The sequence below is a fragment of the Haemaphysalis longicornis genome, unplaced genomic scaffold (genome assembly GCF_048455015.1).
Source record: "Haemaphysalis longicornis isolate Haplotype H1 unplaced genomic scaffold, Haemaphysalis longicornis Haplotype H1 scaffold_6, whole genome shotgun sequence".
NCBI classification, from domain to species: Eukaryota; Metazoa; Arthropoda; class Arachnida; order Ixodida; family Ixodidae; genus Haemaphysalis; species Haemaphysalis longicornis.
In genome coordinates, this window is record NW_027526407.1 from 137,891,031 (window position 1) to 137,914,096 (window position 23,066).

Genomic DNA, 23,066 nt, shown 5'->3' on the forward strand with positions numbered 1-23,066 from the left:
TCTCTGACTGCAACGGGAGGTACGAGGCGCTCTTCCCACTGCGCTACAAAACCGAGACAGCAGCAAGTGCTACGAACGCACCTTATGTCCTTGACTCATTCAAACTACGTCAAGAAGCTACTGATACAACGAAAACACGCGAAGCTGAACGTCAAAGGAAATGAGGAACTGAAAACTTTCTTGCGCCTCTTGCTCGGGGTAATTTCCCGCGTCCGTGCCCCGTCCGCAGCGCTTGTGGCAGGGTGCCCCTAAGGACTGGCCAACCAAAGAATTCATCACGAGATAAGTTTGCGTTCAACCACCCTCCTCATCTTCCCGTAGGAGAACCGCTGAAGGAGAACAGGGAGAAGAAGACAAACCTGCGAAGACAAGGGCGTGTACGTTGCTCTCAGCCGGTGCACTAACGTTAACAACCTTTACCTCACCAACGCTGACGGAGACTACGGATTCTACCATAGAGACGACAACGTCGACAAGAACATGATGGACGAGTTTCGGCGCCTCGAGCACCACCGTCTACTCACCGTAACACAACAGTACTTGCGTGCCTTTGCCACCGGTGTTGAACCGGACGTGCAGGTCCCTCTGGCGCTACTAAACACCAGAGCACTCAACATAACGGCAACACGCCAACTGCGCGATAAGCGCGCGTGCACGTCTCCACATTCATCTCCTCGTCTCCAATCCATCTGACTTACATAATAAACCCGGTCCGCGCGCTTTTTCCTCACTTGCTTCTTCGGTTGAGACACGCTGCACCGTCCGATGAGCTGAATGGACGCCAACAATTCTGCTTTGCATCACCACATAGTTCCCTTCGGGGTGATGGTGTAATTGTTTTGCTTCCTGCACTTAGGGGCGGTAGCCAGCGCCACTCGGACTACTCGGGGTGAAGGGTACCTTCTTTTTAACCTCCGGGCCGATGTCGAGTGTCTACGGCACGTCGAGATGTCTACAGCGTTGAATCCTCTTAAGCTATCTTTGGCACCAAGACTGCCTCAACAGAGGCCCTCGCTAACATGCAGCGAATCAGAAAATGGGAAATGAGGGGCTCGGTCAAATAAGACAGAAAATAAGGGTTGGCAGTCAAGAAAACCTCGGAAAGCAAAGGGGAGGTTTTGGTGGGTCATAGAAACAGATGAAGAATTTTTGAACTCAAAAAACAAGTGGTGAAAAAATGCCCGCCGGGTGGGATCCGAACCCACTACCTCCAGAAACCGGTGTGGGGCGATAACCACTACGCTACTGGCGGGGCTGTTTCCCCACTACTTTCTCGGGTAATTATGGTAAGGTATTTTTTGTTTCCTGCACTTGGAGATGGTAGCCAGCGCCACTCGGACTACTCGGGGTGAAGGGGACCTCCTTTTTAACCCCCGGGCCGTGACTCGAGTGTCTACGACATGTCGAGAGTGGTCGACCAGCGTTGAACCCTCTTAAGCTATCTGTGGCACCAATACTGCCAGAACAGAGGCCCTCGCTAAGCATGTAGCGAATGAGAAAATGGGAAATAAGTGACTCAGTGAAATAAGACAGAAAATAAGGGTTGGCAGTAAAAAAACCTCGAAAAGCAAAGGGGAGGTTGTGGAGGTTCATAGAAACAGATTAAGAATTTTTCAAGTCAGAAAACAAGTGGTGAAAAAATGCCCGCCGGGTGGGATCCGAACCCACTACCTCCTGAAACCGGTCTGGTGCGATAACCACTAAGATAACCAGCACCACCAAGTGCAGGAAACAAAAAATACCTTAACATAAATACCCGAGAAAGTGGTGGGGAAGCAGCCCTGCCAGTCGCGTATATATATATATATATATATATATATATATATATATATATATATATATATATATATATATATATAGCGATGAATAAGTTCCGGGATTCGGTTTCAAAAATACACGAGAGGGTAGACACACGTATGAAAACGATGAGCGAACTAACGTTTCGACCGGGGTCCGGTCTTCGTCAGAGTGTCTTCGTCATCCGGTCTTCGTCGTCAGTCCGGTCTGACGAAGACCGGACCCCGGTCGAAACGTTAGTTCGATCATCGTTTTCATACGTGTGTCTACCCTCTCGTGTATATATATATATATATATATATATTTGTAAGATATCACGACGTAGACTGGTCGTGGCTACCTAATCCAAGAAAAGATCTTCAGGGAGGTTCCAGCCACCGAGCCACATCAACGTTTTCGCCAATATTACACTGATCATGCCAGGTAATGGTAACAAGTGACAGTTTTGAAATGCTGAAGAATTAAATGGCTAACTTGGTGATGTGTTATATGGGAACAGGTCCACACGTCGTAGCCAATTGGTCCTAGGAAAACTGGTCGTAAGGAAACTGGTCAAAGAGGTCATCTCGTTCTAGGTGATCCCGTACTAGAAAAAGGGGTAACCCTGACCTTCTCGTCCTTAAAAATGTCGTATCGCCGTTCCATTTTTGGCGGATATCGAGAAGCGGCGAAGAAGTAGAGGCTTCTGCCCTGATAAATACTCCCAGGTTGACCTGGTCAGTGTACGTGGGGTCCTCTCCTTTCGTTTGTTTGCAGGTGGTGGAGGAAATGGTTTTTTTTTCATTTTAACACAAGTTCCTCTTTCCCTTTCTCATTTCCCTGCTTGTCCTCCCAAAAATTCTGTTTTTCACGTGGTAGGGAGTCACTTTTTTTTACCTGTCTTCAGGTTTGCTGGTTTTGTTCTTGTAGTTTTTTGACCCAACTACAAAATTTTGTTACATTACTTTATCTTCTACGGTTCTTTTTAATGGATATAGCGGAGGGGGCGGGAGAGGGGCAGTTGTGTGGCTTCAACCTGACTGTTTGACCCACGTTGACCTCACGTATTTCAAGTGTCGGCCTCTTCTGTTATTTGTTTGCAGGTGGTGCTTGAAACTGGTTGTTCAGTTTTAAATTCCGGTTTCTTTTTCTTACTTTTCTTCTCCGTCCAAAAACTATTCGTCACAATTTTGTCTGGGTGTGTGGATGGGGGGCGGGGGGGGCAGGAGGGACATTTCTGAAGTCCAGCCTTGACTTTTGCTCCCATATACAGGTGATAGTACAAAAAAATACCGGAACGAAAACTAACCAGTTTGACAATCATTGTTGGTCAGATGACATGGAAACTATAGATCAAAATATTAAAACCGAAAATTCAGAACCCAATCGGGAAGGTTTACCCACGAATGCACGATCAACGAATTACCTAAAAATAAAAATTTGTATTAAAAAGACCGAATGGCAAAATAAATTTAACATAAAGGACTCGCGTGATTAGCCGCGCAAAGCACAAAAGCAATAAGATACGCTGTCTGGTCTGCCGTGTTTCTCGAAGGCAACGAAGGAAACAATAAAGTTTGTGAATCGAAAAAGCAATGTAACAATGTTTACGCATAAGTAGAGAATTGTACGAGTTTATGTACTTTTTCATTTCATCATAGACCAAAAACGTAAATTGTGAGGAGTTGGCGAAGTTTCCAGTTGCCCTAGGTTACGAGTGTCATTAGTGTGAGATGGCCTATGACGACTTGCCCTATGTGGAGAATTCACCTATGACGAGTTGGCTGTAACGAGTTCCTTTGTGCAGTGTTCTCCTAGACCCATGTTACATAACCGAAAGGTGAAATCGTGAAGCCCATAGCACGATCCGGGAATTCCTTCACTCAACAACAAGGATCAGTGGTAAACAAACCATCGAGGGATTGTTAATACGTCAGACAGGTTTGTGTGACCTAGTTTTACCAGAATTTACAAAGAGGATGTAGTAACCAACATAATACGGGGTGAGGAAGCAGTCTGTTAAACACGATAAAGGTATGGGCTAGAACCTGAATGCTACTGTATCTGTTGCCTTTTCAAAAATATAAGATACCAGGGAGCAGCAATCATACCGTAACAAAAGCATGATTACGCAAGAAATTACTAAATAAAATAAAATAAAAGCAATAACGAAAAAATCCAGTTCTATTACACATACCGATTTTTTATTTGTTTATTTTTTGTTTATTTATTTATTTATTTATTTATTTATTTATTTATTTTCTTGCTTTTGCGTCAGACCAGAGGCAGTAAAGAAGGAAGAGCGTACTACAAAGCATTCAACCGTAGACATGCCGTGCATGTGCTCTCGCAACAAAATTCGCCCAGCTTGCACTAGCGGGGTAAAGTTTGAGAAACTAGAAAGATGCGGCCCCTCTCTCTTCCTCGGAGACCCGACTGTTGCACCTCACATCGATTTCCGAACTTATTGCTGAAAGGTCACCATTACTGGCAGGCCTGAATGGTTTTGTTTGTAGCCTTACACATCTCTCCCAAAGTGAATCGCGTCAGCGCGCGCTAGACGCGGCGACCGCTTTTTCGAATTCGGCGTCTGCATTCTCCCTTTCAGGGGCGAACGCAAGTGAACTGGCGAGTCGAAGAGCACTCGAGAGATGACGCTACTAAAACTGGTGAGTGTTCTCTGAGGCCGCGCTGGCCGACGCCCACGTTTCTTGAGACGCGCATGCTCACCTGCGCTCCCTATATTTCTGTAATGTTTTTAAAACCCCTGACGTGGTGAAAGCCACCGCGCAAGGCTGGCCGCGCCGGGTATGCCTCACGAGGCGCACGATCACGACCGCTCGCTCTTCTTTCCTGGTATTTTGTTATTGCTTCACAAAATACGGCAGAGCGAAAAGCCAAAATAACTCTGCTGTAAAATTAGTGCTGATTCTACAATGATGGCTAAAGCTGGTGAAAGGACTGATTATAGCGGCTGTAAACATTTTCGGTTGGAAGCCCGATTCATTCACAGGTCTTTGGGGAAGAGGAGACTGTGCAAAGTATTTCGTATTGCCCCATTTAACACGAACTTTTTGTTTATAGTCAATGCGATATGAACGGTACTCAGGCTATATGAAAGCAGTTCATCACACAAAGCCTCATGGTAATATACTTCGTGAAAATAGCTCTGCTAAAAATGTGACGTAAGGATGCCGAAGATGGGAACTCAATGATATTTTTTATTTGAGTTGCACTTGCATTCGTTTTTACTGGTCGAGCCAAAAAGCAAAGACACACGTGTGTCGAGATTACGGCGCATTCGGAGATCCCCCGGTGGTCAAAATAATTGCGAAACCCTCTATTACTGCGCGCTTCATTGTCCAGGTGGTGTAGCTTCGACGGGCTAAACATTACAGTCAATGCACTTTCACTCCTGTTACAATTAGAAACAACAAATCACGCCTAATTATTCCCAATGAGTTCTAACGCCGTAATTAAATTGCCGTAACCCGGATCACATACTGGCGTGGCGTACTCATGTTTCGTTTTCACGCTGGCGTGGCGTACTCATGTTTCACGCTGCCCTTGAGGACACCATCTACGTGCTTGTGGAGCTCCCTAGGTACAGCTTCGAAGAGCTTCGGATGTCCTACGTCCTTTTTGAAAAGATACAGACTGACTGTTTAGAAGACCGCTTCAAGAAGTATAGACAACTGGCAGGTCCGTAGTACCACGTTTCCAACAGGCAGATTTATGAAGTGGAAAACAAGCTGCGCCTGCCGAGCACTTTGCCAAGGGTTTCCACTCATCATCACTCGGAATGTGTCCGGAAGCGTTACTCCCCGGCTGCAACGTACTTGTAAGCACAGAGACTGCGTTGAAGGTGCAGGACGTCCTTCCCGTCCTGGTTTACGTTGCAGGATACGCAGTCTATGGGGCCCTAAAGAAATTGAACTTCGAAAAATGTGGGGGCGTGTTGACTGTTGCTAAGATGATCACAGTATCTGCCGCTCGTGAACACTACGATCTTGCGAAGCATTTGGACCGAGGAGGTCTAGTCTACTCATCGATGTTTGCGCCAAACGCTGTTGCTCACAGCTAGATTGTCGTAGAAAAGCTCGCTACGCAGCCAGAACTCCTTCTGATGCCCGAACAGTGCCAGGTCGTCATGAAGCTGACACTGCAACTGCTGGCCAACGAAGAAAAATCTCACTTCGGCGCCTGTGAGAATGGTCACACGAGCGAAGCAGTGCTAAAACACATTGTGCGTGCAGCACAAACGTTTTGGTGAAGAACTTTTGTGGCAAACTGAACGACAAACTTCTCCATGCCGGGAATAAGTCAGTTAAAAAAAACCGCAACTGTCCAGAAAAAATGCATGTATTGCACCCAATCTAGCGCAGACATGGAATCATACTCATTTGTGTACATAAATGTTTCGCTCCTATACTTTTCTTCGCGTCAATTTTTTTGAAGTACACGCATGCTCGTTCTTCCAAGAAAAAAAAGAAAGGGCCCATCTCCCCGCGAGGGGGACTCGAGTAAATGCGTCGCATAGGGGGTGGGTGTATTGCGTTAACGTTTAGTGTTTGGGGAGTTGGTGGTAGTGAATGCGTTGTATCAGCAGCTTCTTGACGTAGTTTGAATGAGTCAAGGATATAAGGCGCGTTCGTAGCCTTTCATTCTGTGTCGGTTTTGTGGCGCAGTGGGAAGAGCCCCATGTAACTCGCGTTCCGCCCACAGGTAGTGAATGCGTTGTATCAGCAGCTTCTTGACGTAGTTTGAATGAGTCAAGGATATAAGGCGCGTTCGTAGCCTTCCATTCTGTGTCGGCTTTGTGGCGCAGTGGGTCGAGCACCATGTACTCTGCGTTCCGCCCGCAGGGTCGTGGGATCGAAACCAGGCGCCGGTAAGTATTATTTTTTTATATAGTGTAGGGGGAGGGGTGCGGACCTGTTGTTGAGAGCGAGGAGGGTAGCGTGATGCGGGAGAGGAGGAGTGGGGGAGACGGCGCACCTGGAACGGCTGTTGCGGACGCCGAGTCACGCCGACAACGCCGGGTGACATCGTGAGTTAAAGAAATGCTCTGCATTTAAAAAAAGGTTTCCCCGCTGGGATTCTGCGCCAAACCCGCTCTTGAACACCGCTCTGAAGTTTTACCAAGCCGCCCCATCGTGTGACGTCAGTAAAAGAGGGCTAAGGCCTTCTGTCGGTGTTGGTGTTGGGGGAGCCCCGCTCACTACTCGCGAGTGCGAGTGCCACTCGCCATGAGCCCCGCTCACCACTGGCCAGTGCACTCGCACTACTCACGCCATTTGTAAGGCTGACTGCGGTAAGCCCCACTATTACGCTTGTACTCGCTGTTGGCTATTCTCCGCAGGAGCCGCACGGTGTTGTGGTTATTAATGGCGGGATTGCTTTTAGCTTCGGAAATATGTCGTTACCGAGCTCCTGGTATGGGGCACCCTAGAATTAATTTTTCGGTGGCGTGTTGCTATAAGAATATGATTTAGATAGCCTTCTGACGCCGTAATGCACGATAATGTTCGGTTTCATGACTCGCGGAGGGTTTGCTGCACACACTCGCGTGCTAGAGGAGGCGATGTGTGGTGAACGCGAGCGCGAGTGACGGAGAATGGTGAGCGTGAGTGTGACTAGTGATGGCGAGTGGTGGAGGTGACCGCGAGTGGTGTCGGCGAGCGGTGACAGTGAGCGCAAGTGAGTGCGAGTGGTCACGGCGAGTGGTGAGCGTAAGCGCGAGTGGGTGCGAGTGGTAGAGGGCGCGTAGTGAGCGTTAGTGCGAGTGAGTGCGAGGGGGGAGGGCGACGCTTGAGCACGAGTGTGAGTGTGTGAGAGAAAATTTATTTTTCTGTGCGAGTGTGAATGAGTGGCGCCCACTTTAGCCGAGGTATTCGCCTCTCACTGCCTCACCTCACTCTTATTTCATGTGTCGCCTCGAAAAAGTGCCCGCCTTCCCGCCCTTCATACTAAACCAGCGTCTATCTCCCCCTCTCCACGTGTGGGGGTTACTTAGTGACTAATACGACGGGCTCACGTTCCGCTTTTCTTCGGGCCCAGGTTGGACCCTTGGAGGTGCAGTAGTTTTATTTAGCCTGGTTGGGAGTTTCTTTTGCCGGGCACGACGAAGCCGTTGGCTGATCGAAGTAGAAAGGTTTGCTTTAGAAATATTGGATCCAATACACGCTGTGAAGGTGGTGGGACTGCGAAGCTGTAAACGACACCCACATCAATTATTCGTGCGACGTCACTTGAATTCACACATGTGGTTGTTAAGCGAGTGAAAGCAGAGACGATGCCAGCCGTTACCTGTGTTTCGCGGGGGAGGAGTCCCAACGCAGCGGCGACGGTTAAAAAAAACGAATAGAAGCGTCTTTCAAATGGTTAGAAGGTGGGTGGCACGCGCGGCTATGGCTCTCTCACTAACTCCCCCTCACTCTTGTTTCATGCGTCGCCCCCAATGAGCGCCCTGGCCCTGCCGATAGACGCTGTTTCGGTGATCGCTAATCGAAACCACGTGAACACCGTTATTCTAAATTAGGTGTTTGCACTTCAAACGAGCGCTTTGAATGAGCACAGGCGGTAGACCCGCCGCTACACACCCTCTGTCTCGGCCTATCCTCGTGTTGGCGTAGATTAGTCGGTAAGACGAGGAGCTCTCGCTTCGTTTCTTTCTTCGGTTCAAGGTTCGATTCCTGGGGATGCCAGTAATTTCGCTTATTTAGCCTGGGTGTTTTCTGCTGAAGCTGACACCAAGATGTTCTTCTCTGGTAGGGGTATACTGCTTTGCAGTAAAAGACAACGTGTGTACTGCCCTGGTGCTTCGAAAACATGGCATGACTCGTGGCTTCATTACTGCACGCGAAGCCGTCAATTTGCGTGGTGTTCCTCGGATCTATTGGCTGCGACCTGTGGCTCCACAGCGCGCCCTCAGTATTCGTGGTGTTTGTCGGTGGTGGCGGTGTCACTGTCGCTCTGTGCCGTCAGAGAACGTGCTTCGACGTGATACGCATGCCACCAGTTTCTGCGTTGACTAAATGGCTTTCAACCACGCCAACAAGCCCGAAGCGCAAGGGGCGTACAATGCTTACAGAAGGAGTAATGCCCGCGCTGTGAACTCACATAAGCTATGAGGAATCTTCTTTTCGTGTTCAAATTGGGGGCTCACTCTTAATTACCTCAAATTCCTGCGTTTTTTGGTAGGGAAATGACCGTTGAACGGTGCTAGGCTGTTCACCCACTGTGAAACATTTTTTTTTATTTCACGTGACTTCAAACATGGGTGCAAAAAGCCATTTGCACGCGTGCGTTTTCGGTTTATTGTTTCTAGGCTTTTTATGTGTGAGGTATACCTCTAAATTTTGCTGGTAGTGCCAGTAATTGCAAATGCATTGCGTGTGTAAACTGACCTAAACCCTTTTCCGAATTGTTTACCCAGAAACGCTTTAACGCTTTTCGCGAAGGTAGCATGCATGAGGAGGGGTTTGTGCACTAGACGGTAAGGGAGGCTTGTTTCCATGGTGAACAAAAGAAATGAAAAAAATAATTGTGTATATTGGCTACAGTGTACAGGTACGCAGAAACAAATCAAACTGTGAAACAAATACCTTTCGAAGAATTCAATGAGACACCTCGTATGTTGCGGAAGGTGAAACGTAGTGCATGTTTCGTTTTGGGCTCAAGATTGCAAAATGCCGATCCAAAATTACCGGTCTGGCCTTGAAGACCAACAAGAACCGTGTGTACTCATTACTGTAGGGATCGTCTTTGAACAAACACGTACTGATATTAACGCTGTTACGCCAGCACCTACCTGCTTCTGCGCAACCCCTGTCAGATGTTATCCATCATCATATATGCCCGATCAACGCCCACAAAAGTGACATTTGTCGCACGAACATTTGTTAAGCGTGTGGTGGCTGCATCTCATGACATCATCGTTTGCATTCGTCTATGCCTTTCTTAATGTAGTTCTCCTGTCAATACGTTTTGAGGTTTTTGAGTTCCTCCAACGCTATCACGGTGGTTTCTTTACGCAGTGTGCACCTCGCATTTCAACTTAACCTCTAACGACAAGTATCCCATACAACTTACATCGTGGCAAACGTCCTACGCGCCATCTTTCCTTGTGGACGTCGTGCATTAGGAACAATTCATAACCATACAGTAATGCTGACGTGCGCGGATGGAACAGCCTTTGCAATAGGCGTGACCTAATCTCTAGACACTTTGATACAGGCGCTTGATTTGTCAGCAAAAGTTGGAGTTGTCGCATTAGAGAAAGGTACCTTGCCTTGGCCTGTATAATAGTTATAAGTCACATTGGTGCACAGAAAATAATAAAGCTTAAGGGTGTGTAATATGCTGCTAATACGTGGTGGTGGCTGGGCCTTGACGTGCCCTCATTCACCCCAGGTGTGATCAAATTGCGTGAAAATAATGTGTATCAAGGCAAAAGGTCGGACATTCTTGCCCCGCTGTTTTGACCACAACAAATTTGGAAAACACCGTATTACACTATTATACCACAAGGCCCACACAGCGGGTAATAGGAATTGCGTGAAATCTTTGTAATGCCCAAACAAATGTAAGTTGCACTTCTCTCTGCTTCATTTTTTACCTAAAACCGTAAAACCTGTTCTGAACGCACCGGCTGTTTAACTTATTCGAGTGTTGCTGCTTCTCTGACAAGCCTGTGTATTCTTAATAAGTTTCCTGATAGCATGATTTCTGAAGAATATAAGCAGGAAACTATTTTCAAAAGTCGTACCCTTCTGCATTTTTGAATTCCTTCCAGTATGAACTGTGATGAAGGTTCACCGGTCCGTGGGTAGAAATCATTCGGATGTTAGCGTTCACAGAAACATGGTACACGAATCCTTGTGATGTTGTCCAGTTCGATGAATACCAAAGTGTATTTATGAATCGAACAAATCGAAAAGGTGGCGGTGTTGCACTCTACGTTCGTCATGATATTCCTTTTGCGTTTTTAGACAACTTTACAATTGTAGACGCAGATTATGAAACAATAGCTGTTGATTCATTAGATCAGATAGTTCTGCTAATTTACCGTCCTCCTTCAGGTAACGTAAACAACTTCCTTTTGCATATGGACAATACACTTCATGCCATTCAAGAAATACGTAAAAATATTGTTGTTATAGGGGACTTTAACATAGACATGCTCTCCAAAAGTTATGCGGCTAGGACTCTAACTAACACAATGGCTTGCTATGGTTGCACAAACGTTGTTAATGTACCTACACGAATAACTATAGAAAAAGAAAGTATTTTAGATTTATGTTTCACAGATTTTGTTTCCACTGATATAGAGTGTGGCGTGTTGGAAAGTGACATCAGTGATCATCTGCCTTTTTTTGTTTTTCTCCCAAACCTAAATGTAACTCCCTTGGTGCCCGGAAATTCTTTCTTGTATAGAAAAATTAACGACGAAACTTTAGGTGTATTTCGAGACCTGGTAATGGGAGAAAATTGGTCAGACGTATATGGTGAAAACAATCCTAGCCTGGCATATGACGTATTCTTGGATAAACTTCGGAACAATTATTTCAAGGCTTTTCCGGAGGTTTCTTTCACTATGTATAAAAAAGCCAAGAAGCCCTGGGTAAATAAAGAAATGTGCAAAAGAATAAAAGATAAAAACAAACTGTTCTCCAAGTTTCTCAAAAGTAAGGATATAAATACTCTGTCCCTGTATAAACAGACTAGAAATAAGTTGACCGCTGATCTCAAGAAAGCAAAGGAAAATTACTATGCTAAAATGTTTAGTGACAAGCGATCAGTAGAGCAAATTTGGAGAACCTATAATTCGTTGGTTTCGAAATCAGATAAAAAAGTCCCAATTGAAATACAAGCGGATGGTACTTCTTATTCCGGTGTGCCTCTGTCAAATAAATTTAATGAGTACTTCCTTACAGTCAGTTCCGTAAATGACTATTCGAGTGAAGTAGACCCTACGGCATACCTGGTTGACAACAACTCGGCAACAATCTTTTTATCTCCCACAACCCCTACTGAAATTTTTCAATTCATAAAGCTTTTAAAAAATAAATGCTCAACAGGCACCGACAGCATTAAAGCGGAAGCAGTTAAATATGTAGGAGATATAATTGCACCTGTTTTCAGTCACATATGTAATCAAATGCTCACAGAAGGTATTTTCCCTGAAAAACTCAAAATCGCTAGAGTTTCAGTGGTACACAAAGGCGGTAACTGCTGTGATTTTGGAAATTACCGCCGTATTTCTGTCCTTTCAGTATTCTCGAAAGTGGCTGAAAATGTGATTAATACACGTCTGTTAAATTTTTTAAATAAAAAAGAAGTAATTGTGAAAGAACAATACGGTTTTCAAAAGGGGAAGTCTACTGAAATGGCACTGCATGGTATAAAAGAACAGATAATAAACAACATAGAAAATAAACTTTTCACCGTTGGTTTGTTTCTAGATTTAAGGAAAGCCTTTGATTCCGTTAAGCACGACATTTTGATCCGGAAGTTACCATTTTATGGGATAAGAGGTTTATCACTTGATCTTGTTAGTAGTTACCTAGATTCTAGGAAACAATGCACCATAGTAAATGGTGTTGCATCCAGTTTCGGAACCATACGGAGTGGTGTTCCCCAAGGGTCTATCTTGGGGCCGCTTCTATTCTTGCTGTATATTAATGATGTAGTTAATATACCTGGAACCCCATCAATAGTTCTTTATGCAGACGATATAATGTTTTCTTTACAGGACCCAACCTCGAAATCATTACCAAGAATGCAAATTTGTGGCTTCAGGAATTATCCAAATGGCTAATAGGAAATACGTTAGAACTAAATGTCAAAAAGACAAAATGCGTAATATTTAGAGCAAAAAATAAGCAGTTAGATTTTGCTCCAGTGCTTCTATTTCGTGAATCGATTCTTGAAGTGGTCCCCTCAATACGTTTCTTGGGTGTTATTTTTAATAATGCATTGTCATGGAATGATCATGTAAATCACATATGTACTAAGTTATCGCGTTCTGTCGGCATTTTATGGAAACTTCAGTGTTTGTTACCCTGTTGGCTTAAAAAGCAGTTGTATTTTGCTCTTGTTCAGTCCATCTTGCACTATTGTCTTCTGATTTGGGGCAATACTACAAACTCAAATTTGAATGCTTTACTTGTACTACAAAAAAAAAGCTATCAGGGCTATTGCGAATTTATCCTATAGAGATAGTACAAAACAACAGTGGAGAAGCTTGGGCATTCTAAAAATCCACGATTTAGTTAATTTAAGACGCGCGCAGGATATCCACCACATATTTTATGAACACCCCAACTTATTTCCGAATCTGGAATCTTCACCACAGACAGCGTACCCCCTAAGAAAACAACATTACAGAAAGCCGAGAATTAGAACGAATTATGGCATTCAGTTGAAGCAATATCAGGTCATAGACTTTTTAAATAATAACGAGGAGATTGAAGCGCTTATTAAAGAGTTTAAATCCATAAAACTGTTTAAAAAACATTTGCTTCAGGTATTGCTACAACGATATACCCAATTTTCAATGTGTTAGCAGACTATAATTTTCGCTGAAAGAGTGTAACGTTCGCGTTTTCTTACTTTAATTAAGCTTGTTTTTTATTTTTGAGTAACTTTCTGTGTTAAACTTGACTTCCTTGTCATGTTTTCACTTTTAAACTGAACTGTTAGGCTCTATTAAACGTGTGCATGTCATGCTTTTTTCTATCTTTTCCGCTGATTTGTAAATTATTGCGGTAAAATTGTTGGTGGATGTCTTATGTGTGTGTATATACTTTTTTTTTTTTCCTTTTACGATGTTTTTTTATTTTGTTTTTTGGGCTTCGACAAATATGCTCGCTGTGTTGTTCCTTTTCTGTACCATATAAGAAAATACTGTATCTTTTTTTTTTTTTTCTTTTCATTTGATTTTGTGGTGTGTGCTGCTCCCGACTTCGGTGCAATCTACTTTGGGAGGAAGGGCCTCGTCAGGCTGTAGCCTTTTGCCCTCCACCTTATGTGTATATGTTACGTTCATCTCTCTCTTGGATTATTTAATAAAAAAAAAATAAAAAAACAATATTCGCCTTTCCTATGTAGTGGTGAAAGTGCCAAATGTGGATCTCTTTTAATAAATCTTTTCTATAGGAAACGCAGCTATGCCTCAAACTTTCGCGAAATGATAACCAAACAATTAATTATACTCTTCTCCTCTAGGTTATGTGGTTGTCTCCATACCGATATTCAATATCTGCAGTTTTTTTGTCTGCTTGAGGTACGTCACTTGCAATTTGTTTCGTAGATATCTAAGCACATTACAACCTATTCCCTCCAGTGCCCCGCACAACCGTGTTTTCCGAGGCACAGGTCAACTCCTGATACCTGATAATTTAGGTCAATAATAGCGCAACATTTCTATTTTAAAGTGCAAAGAGTGTGTCCAATAGAAATTTTGGAGTGTCGAGAGTGCAAAATAGGCTTGTGCTCGGTTGGTTTGCAGACAAAGCTGTCTGCTGAAGACGTTTTGAGCCGTGTGTTTTGCATTGTGGTCTTATTGAGATTGTTTTCTAAGAAGCTTTTACAGTAGCAGTCACTCTTGCACACGGTTGATAGCCACAAGAACACTTTCACCCCGTCAACCTGCGCATGCTGGCCCGGGAGTTTGTCGGGACATCATTTGGAGGTTACCGTTGTTGGGTACCCTTCAGGCATTGAATCCAAGTTGTCTTTTTGAACCAGCCAAAAATGTGCCTTCAGTAACGAATCGGCTGTTCTTAAACAACCGAATATACGCTAGTTCAGAAAAATGATCTCTCAAAGTACGGGGCAGAAGCGTCTACACCAACGTAAGCATTCAGCAAAATAGTGCAGAATCAAGAAACAACTTCATCTGGAACATATGACAGCTTCTAGATATAGATTTTTATGTATCTTCATTTTCTAGGTAGGTTTGCCGGTGCCCAGAAAAATGGGCAATATCCTAGAAAATTGAAAACAGAATACATCTGTTTTAGCATAATTTTTAAGCACAGCGCACAAGTAAACATTCGGAAATGTAAGCTAATTCTTCTCTACATTATTGGTCCATCTGGCTGAAAAACGTCAGTAGGCACGGTTTTATTACCAAATATCGACGTAATAATTAAAAGCTGAAACTTGTAATGTTGTAGTCTCTGCACACTGTTTCATTAATTGACTTTACTGGTCATCTAAAATGCCCTTGTTGCAGAGTTTGCGTGCACCTAAACGGCGAATGCACAATTAAATTTGACGTTCTTCAACAAATCCCAATCTGCGTCGTTAGTTCCAACTAAACACAGAAATTCCGCAAGAAATTTCGTGATTTTTTATATATATCATCCAAAAGCATGAACTTGGAGCGCCGACATCATACCATTGTTAGCTGATACCGTACGACAATGCGAACCAAACACGTACCTGCAATCACATAAAGCCATGAGCATAAGGCAAAGGTTTGTGTTATTTTCTTGTCACTTGCCTCATTTCGCCACCTTTACGGTTCCGAGCCTGACCCACTGACGCGGGTAGCAGTTATTACTATTGTGCTGTCTTGCATTACTCCGGGGTGTACTGCAAGTTGCTCCAAAAATTTCGTGCTGCTAAAAAAACATTTAAGCAGTTCTCGGAAATCCCCCGTTCGAGCTAGGCTGGCAAAACGCACGGGATGTGCTTTAAAAGCTCCAGGCCGAGAGTATTGCATTGTGTGAACATGTGGTTTCACACCTTTGTCTTCACCTACGTGTATTGTTTACGTGCTTTTCTGGGGACAAGAATACTTGTTGCTGAGCCTGGTTCTCCAGCGTCACCAAAAACAAATGGCCGCGTATCTGCTCCTTCCTTTGCAAATGTCGACGGTAGACGATCGTCGACTGGCGGCCCTGCCAAATAAATGCGTCCATTTCCTTCTTCGTTCACCTATCATGCTGTTCCTCTCTTGTGTCGTTCCACCCAAACTAACGCGCTGGAGGTTTTCTCAAGTCAATTTAAATTTACCGCGTTCCACAGCTTTAAACTGGGGGCCTCGGTGACAGCGCTGCCGCATGGCGGAGACGTGCTTGAATCCAAGCGCCGTACTACAATTTTTATAAACCACGTTGCCCTACTCCACCTGCGTTCCATACAGAACGTGGAACCCATCTAATAGACCTTTCGTTACCGTTGCCGTTCTATTCCTTAAGATGTCGCCATACGTTGTAGTGGTGCGGGCAACAGCAGGCGACGGTAAATTTTTTTTGTAGCATTTCATTTGCCGTCGGAAACACCTAGAATTCATAATTTTTTTAATAAAGGAGCGCAGCGAATAGCCGTTATGTATAGATTTTTGGCCTCATATTTGCGTACTCTTTTGATCGTATTCAACATGTCGACAAGTATGAACACGGCCACCGGACTTAGACGTTTATATTTGACTGGGTATATAAGACTATTGCGGAGCTCCTATTTCACTTTGGCCGGGTGGCTGAATCGAGTACCAGACAAACAGACAGGCATACAGACAGACCAAAATTTCTCCGTTTAAGTTGGCCACGAATAACCGTTCTTGTGTTTCCTTAAATGAGGACGTAAAATCAAGCATCTCTAAATTTGTCTGTTTTAGCTAGCCATTGAAAATGGAATCAACATAACAGATTGCGAGCAGTCGAAAACTACAATGCACAAGGTCGCCAACTGGGAAAATGTATATTTAGGTCCTTTTTGTTGTTATACGGCACTTTATTAGGATCTTGCATCAGTGAAGAGCGACGGATTATCTATTTTACTTGGGCACAGCATGATTCCGGCTCCCGCTGATTTAGCATGAGATGCTGTAAAGACTTTTTGGCAGTACTTATTAGCGAGACTCTGCGGACATTTCTATCACTGTGTTGACGTTATGTATGTGTCCATGGTTCAGTAATTAGAGTTCTCAGCAGGCCGGGCTTAGGAAAGGGTACTGAACCCTTTCCTGAACCTGGCCTGCTGTGTGGGTTGTTGAATCTAGGCTGTTACGTATTCGATTGCCTATTACTTTCCTATCCCGCTTGTATACAACTGAGACCAGACCAGGCTATGGTCACTACTAGATTACTGAAGCCTTCTCAAAATATTCCAACAAGCAATTCCAGTACACTATCTCCTACCTCGTTTGGAAGATCCATGGTTACGCCACCGTAACCAGCAGCTTTCCTCATTTCAAGCTCTTGAGAGCCTTTTCTACTTCGTCTTTATTTATTTATTTATTTATTTATTTATTTATTTATTTATTTATTTATTTATTTATTTATTTATTTACACTGGAATCCCGCATTGGGATTTTGGCAGGAGGGTACAAACGATGAGGAAATCAAACGAGGCAAACAACAAATACATTCGTGCACAGAAAAAACTAATAAAGGGCATAAAGCCAGCACTAAGTTAAACACGATGTGGACTTGGTAAGTGAAAGGTGTTGTACTTAGGTGTTAATAAGTTGGTTACAATCAGTAATGGTGCACGGAAAGTAAGAATATTTAAAGGTATTGTTGTGTGCATGAAAAGGAGTAATTGTCATTTGGTGTCGGTCTAGTGGCATACGCGGACGAAACTGTCGTTATGTTGGAACTGCCTGATTTATAGTAGCCTTTGAATATTCGATACCAACATTTTAGCCTCGATAAACTTTTTCGACCAGTTATTTGTAAGTTGGCCGGCTTTTCATAACAGGTTTGAAACAAGTGCGCCAGTAGTTGTTATATATAAATTGTGCGCCCCTTTTTGTATATTTTCAATCTTGTGGATGTTGTTCCGGATGAAGAGGTACCAAAAAATAGCTCCATGATCTAATGATGGAATGATCAGCGCTTTATATGCGCTCATTCGGATATCATGAATACTGAAGTTTAAAGTTTATCGTAAACATAACAGCTTAGAGTAGGCGTTTCTTGCGACATATTCAATGTTGTAGGTCCAATTTAAGGTATTTGAGATCCTGAGGCCCAGGTATTTGTAGTCAGATAGTTCATGAAGGACATTGTTTTTCAGTGAGTAAGTAAACAGTAAAGGGCTTTTTCGATGAGTAATTCTCGTGAATTCTGTTTTTTCCAAATTCATTGATGGATTGAGTGTAGACGATGCAACGCAGACGATGAGGCGCGCCGTAGTGGAGGGCTCCGGATTAATTTTGACCACCTGGCGATCTTCAACAAGTGCCCAAATCTGCAACGTACGGGCGTGTTTGCTTTTTTTTTTCTTTCAAAGTTATTTCACATTTGCCAGGTGTGACACCAGAGAACAATGTTGTTGAGTGTGTCATTTAAAAGAGTCTGATAAACTATAATGTTCACTTCGGTGTAGGTCAAACAATCATCGGCATACAATCGCATTTTTACTGGAATGTTGCGCACAATGTCATTAAAAAACAAAAGAAAAAGAAGGGGCCCAGGCACCGACTCCTGCGGTACGCCAGAGTCCAAAGAAACAACTACAGAAGTTTCGCCATTGAACCAAACGAACTGTTTCCGATTGATGGTTACTACTGGGACATCACGAGCTGAGCTTGTCCGCAAAGTGATTCATGTCCGCAGAGTGACATTTCCAGAATTCACCGATTCTTTGTTGGTCTTCATATATACATCGTCCCATCTGTTCTGAAAGCGGTTTTACTGAACTTCATTGTAAGCCTCATCAAGGAAAAAATAGCGATGTGCAATATTATTTGTTTTAGCGTGTGCCCCCAAAAAATAAATGTTTTTTTTTTGTTATATAATATTTGCTATTTCCGGTTTTCAGGCACCAGGTACTGCGAGACTATTTTATCTTGGCCGATATCGTCGATCAACAAAAGTGCGTGTACAGCTCGAGTACGCGTCCTCTCCATGAAACCCCTACATGTGATGCTAAATCGACCAACTTGACTTAGTACCAAAGAAATCATGTTCATGTTCCGCCGATACGACTAGGCTTTTCATCTAGGCAATTCTTGCCGCTTGAGAACCTATCAACTATTTCATCGCGGAGATGAATTATTCGCTGAAGTACTCTCCTAAGATCACCACCTCGTCTTGAGAGCTGTCAAAAGACAGAGTTCCTAGGTGTGCCACGTCTTCGGCGCACCATTGTCATGGTTTTAATATGATACCTTTCTGCCGCGATACCAACACATTCTAAATACACTTTTTCCTGGTATGGTTGAACGCAGCATAATTTTCCCGGCCTCATACCTTTTTTTTTCATCAAATCAGTTTGTGGCAGCCAGAAATTCTGTTTTACTGTATTTTTCTTGCTCGTTTTAGAGCAACAGCTCACTACGCTGCATCTTTCAAGGTCAGTCATCGCATCGCAATAACCTGCAGTTGACGGCTTGCAAGCTGCCCCCTTTCTTATAGCTTTTCTTGCGAGGAGCTTTGCTGGTTCGGCACGACGAAACTACGCGCGGATGGAAACGGCGGCATATCTTAGTTTGCACGGACGAAGACTAGATATACAAACGATGCACGCGCTTTGAAGGCTGTTTACCGGCACGTGGTTTGTTAGTCCCGCCATCGATGGCCCGCCGCCTGGCTGCACGTGCATACCATCTCGCGCGACCTAAAGGATGAATCCAATCCACCAGCAGACATAGACGGCAGGCTCCCAAATCACCACAAAAGGCTCGCTTTCGCGAAAGTGTGTGAACACATTGTATGCTTTCGCTCATGAAAACTAGGTTTAGAAGTGTGACACTTCAGCCATATTTTTTTCATTGTCTTGTCTTCTTATCTTTGTTACCATGTCTTTATTTTATGTATTGTATAATCCAGTTCTATATTAGTCCACATCACAAGATATTATCGGTATATTTGCCTGTACTGGCGTCTTTTCCACATTCCTGCCATAGCCGCGATTACGGGCTTCAGTATAAATAAATAAATAAATAAATAAATAAATAAATAAATTGTAAGGCGGGTTTATTGCCTTGACAGCGGAAGGAAGGAGGGGCACTCAGAAGTGGCAAACGGATCGGTGGCCCAGCCGGCAGAGTGTCTCGAGCACTCCACGAGCTTCATGCCGATGGCGATGCCGCTGCGGTGGCTGACCTTGTTGCCTCGTCGTCGTCTGTACAAACCAGGTGGTCAATCCCCTTGAGCGGGCATACGCCAATCGCAAGGACAATGCTGACTGTTGTGGCCGCGTAGCAAATCAGTTGTTCGTTAGTGCTCGCATGGTGGCTGCGCGCCACTTGCTCGTCTTTCGCACTACAAAATAAATAAATAAATAAATAAATAAATAAATAAATAAATAAATAAATAAATCATTGTGATCAGGTGCCGGTGGATGAGGAAGAACATTGGAGCGCGCAGTTGCAGCTATAGCGTGCAAGAAAATCGAGGCGAAGGGTCAATGAGTGGACGCCTGTGACGCCCTCGTCTAGAAAGAGCGACCCCGTGATTGCTTTGCGGCAGAGCACGGCCCACCACCGCTGCTGTTCCTCAGAGCCATTCCCCGCTGATCCCGTCAACTTCTTGCCTGTCCCGTACTTGGAGCTGGGGACGCCCTGGGAGAGAGAGAGTGGCCCAGGGTTTATCTGGAGTTGGAACCACAGCTCACACGCACTGCTGCTCCGTCGGGCCGTTACTCATGGGCGCGGTCCCCGATGCCTGCCCGATGTCCCGTTCATAGACTCGACAGGGAGTAGAGCCGTTCATCGAGGCATCCGCGCCGTGACCTCTGAGTGGACCCGCACTCCTCGCGACAAGACACCGTGAGACTGCGGAAAGAACTCCGTAGGACCTTCCCTTTATCTCATTGTGAGCACTTTGAGGCTAGCTTTTTGCCTCACTTAACACTTTACCCGCCGCGGTGGCTCAGTGGCTGAGGCATTGCGCTGCTGAGCATGAGTCCGCGGGATCAATTCCCGGCCGCGGCGGCGGCTTTTCTGATGGAGGCGAAAAGCAAAAACACCCGTGTTTACGAGATTTCGGCGAACGTTAAAGATCCCCTGGTGGTCAAAATTAATCCTAAGCCCAACAAACGGCACGCCTCATCGCCTGCGTTGCGTCGGCGCGTTAAACCCTACAACCACACACTCAACCCTTATATTAGCACCTCAAGGTAATATACTTATAATATGCATTGCTCAAGTCCTTCTACATGTTTCACTTCCTTTGTATCCTTTATAAATATATGTAATCTAAAAAATATGACGCTTACATTACAGCTACTTGACCCTTGATCTTATTTTGACTTTCGCTTTTAATACTGTTGTACTACATACCGACTCAGCACTTTTGTATGTAATGAATACACCCTTGTATGCCCGCCTGCCTTGGTCTCAAAAAGAGACTGGCAGTATTTAAAAAAAATAAGCAAATAAACATTTTAGTATAGTTTCGTCACCTGTTTACGTTACTCATCTGCCTTTTCTTATCGCCCCTAATGACTAGAGCCCTCCTTGCACTAGGGAAATATTGACCCGCGCAGGCACTGGTCACTGACTTTTACGCTGTGTAGGCGCCCCAGCACACATCCATGTGCTGCCGCAAGCAGACATTACGCAAGAGCGATGCTGCTGCGGCTGACACACCACGAATGAGCGGTGGCAAGGCGCCTCTTGTGCGGGGTCAGCCACGAGCGGAAATAAACGAGAACCCCATTTTGTGTTCACGGGCGAAAGCGATCGGATGTTTCGCGCCTCATGCCTCCTCGGCTATTGTGACAGCGGCAACACTGACCCATTCATTACAAAGGCACTGATTGAATGCTCATTTTTCAGACTGTGCTGCGAATTAAAGCAATGAATACCAAATCAGTGATTAAACACCCAGTTCGCCGATTTACGGACCATCTTTATTACAACAAAAAATCATGATAACAATCCGCATATTAAAAACCCAATTATTCAACGCAAACATTGGTGACTGCACAAAGGTGTTACGTAAATTGCTAGTAAAGTACCAGGCCCTGGAACCTAGGAGCTTCTCGCGGGCATCACTACTGAATTAGCAGTTGATGGCAATCTTATTCATACCTGCATAATTGGGATATTTATATTTATTGATATTTATTTTAGTGATATTTAGTGATATTTATTGTCCACTTTTCGGACAAAAATTTCCCCGAAACACTGGTTGGTTTTCGGAGAAGTTTTTGACTTATATTTAAGGTTAACTCTCCACTTCCACAGTTGTTTAACCAATCGATTCCTACAGAAAAGGAAATAGTAAAATGAGAAAGTTGTGCAGATAACCCAACCAGTTATTCCTGCTTACAGAACCACCCTACTTTACCGCCACCCCCCCTTTTTTTGCGGTTGCAAGACAAAAATTAGCAAAAATTTAAATAAAATCCACTCTACATGAAAGCTGTTAGGTATGGAACGATGATTCGCTACAGGGGCTGCGGGCTCGTTCTCCGCTCTTCGCTACCTCCCCTCCCACCCTCACGCTTTTGCCCTCCCTGTCTCACTCCGCTCTTCACGAATTGAACAGATATTTATTATATGCATTTAAATTTTCCCTCCTTTGCGATGGTCAGGTGCCTTCTCCGAAAATAGCTCGTATCTTTCTCTTCATCACTTGTTTCTTTTTTTGAGCGTTTATTTTGCCACAGGGCATAGATAAGGGGTAGGAGTTGATGAGGAGAAAAGTTTCTTATATGAACATGAAAATGTTCGCTTGGCGTATAACGTCTAAGAGGGAATGATGATGGGGCTCATATATCCGTGTGTTGTATGCGTATGCGTCGTCTACACGGAGGCACATCGCTGCAAAATGTCGCAATCTCATTGTATAGTATAGCTAAAAAACATAGTAAAGCTAAATAAAGCGGGTCCTATCTGTTACTAGATTTAATAAATTTTCGTTACGCAATGTATAGAGTGTCATGCGCCGGCACTTCAGCTCAACGCTGCAGCCGTGGCTAGAGTGCCGTGGGGGGCGCATTCCATATTTAAGACGAGGTTGACACTGGCTAGATCGTCTGCATTAAGACGGAAAGGTTCCGTTAGGCCTTCTGTTACTGGGGACGGTGGTTCGAGTCCGGCTCACGCCTCATTCATTTTAGATGCGGAGTAGCTTAGGACCTCACAATGTCCGTCCGCGTCCGTGCGCATAGAATTTACAATCACAAAAAATCACACAGGTACCGGCAGGATTCGAGCCTGTGTCTGGTAGAGCAGACAGAGTCAGTGTCAGTCGTCTTACCCACTGGTCTACGACGATGAGTTAGTCCCCGATAGTCAAACAGTTTGTAACGGCTCGCCTGTAACGGAGCTCGCCTGTAACGGAGCGGCGCCTGTAAAGGGGATTCGAAATGACATC